At 44.3% G+C, this 1,227-nt stretch overlaps 1 protein-coding gene across 1 annotated transcript in view; it reads left to right on the forward strand.

The window, feature by feature from the left end:
• The window catches only part of Sez6 (seizure related 6 homolog), a 50,173-nt gene that overhangs the window by 1,018 nt on the left and 47,928 nt on the right, over positions 1 to 1,227 (forward strand). The gene's annotated exons all lie outside the window — the stretch shown is intronic.

Below are 1,227 nucleotides of genomic sequence, written 5' to 3' on the forward strand. Positions count from 1 at the left end.
AGATGATAGATAGATAGGTAGATAGATAGATATATGACTGTGGATGTAGCTCAGTGTGAAGGCTCTGGGTTCATTTCTAACTACCAAAGGAAAAACAGGTGGGTGGAGATATATTCAATCCTTAGTACCATCAAAAATAAAAAAGATACAGCTCTTATTTACAAGTTGTCTTTCTGTCTCAGAAAGCAAGTGTCATCTTTGCAGAGACTTCAAAATAGGCCATCAGTGTGCTATGATCTACAAGGTGAAGGGCTATTTGGAAGTAGCTTAGTGTAGAAGTAGCTTCTCCACAGGTGTGGGCTGGAAGTCTGACATGGTCTAGGCAGGGACTGCCAGGGGTACTGGGATTAAAGTACCCCTTCTTCCCTCTCTCTGGCTGTTAGTCCTAATCCAGCTGCAGCAGTCATAGACGTTCAAGTCCCCACCATCTGAGTCAGCAGCGATCTTCCCAGTTCTTACCATTTGCCCTGATACTTTAAAACCCACCTTACTGGTGCTTGTTTCAGTGCGAATATCTTCATGATAAGGTAATCCCTTCAGTGCAGCCACTAAGGATGTCCTGCAGCTCAGGTAACCATAGCCTCTCACAGCTTGACCCCAGCCTACTCCAGCCTTTTCTTCTATTTACCTGCAGGAACTTTCTGCTTTGTCAGAACCAGTCTTCTCGCTGACCTCAACTATCATGACGGTGCCACAACTTCACCTCTTCATAAGCCACGCCCCCACCCAGGTCCTCCCACTCCACTGACAAAAACATAAAGCATATTTAACTTGGTTCACTTATCTACTGTGCGAAGCCTTCACTGACTTAGGGCAAATACCTCCTTCTCCATTATCTCGCACCTCTCACTTACAATGACCTGCCTTGGGTTTTAGATAGTCCTTATGCCCATTACTTAGGCACAGATATTTATTGAGCATCTACTATGTGCTAGCCACTGAGCTAGGTTGGGAGTAGATGAGACCAGTTTAGCCCATTCCTTCACAGAGTCTACAACTAGCAGAGAAGAGAAGATAGACAATTTAGCAGTTACATAGACAGGGGAAGCCCAGGATCCTCTAAGGACAAATGGTCAGATGGGAGAAACAGAGAGAATGGGAGAAATGAGGCCAGTATGAGAGGAGCCTTTCAGGTTTCCCCAGGTGCCTCTTTCAAATGTGATGTATATATGAATTTAGTACACTATAAACCTGTAAGCCTTATATATAGTACTCTCTCTATACATA

This window comes from Fukomys damarensis, unplaced genomic scaffold (genome assembly GCF_012274545.1).
Source record: "Fukomys damarensis isolate Sample0158 unplaced genomic scaffold, DMR_v1.0_HiC HiC_scaffold_13, whole genome shotgun sequence".
NCBI classification, from domain to species: Eukaryota; Metazoa; Chordata; class Mammalia; order Rodentia; family Bathyergidae; genus Fukomys; species Fukomys damarensis.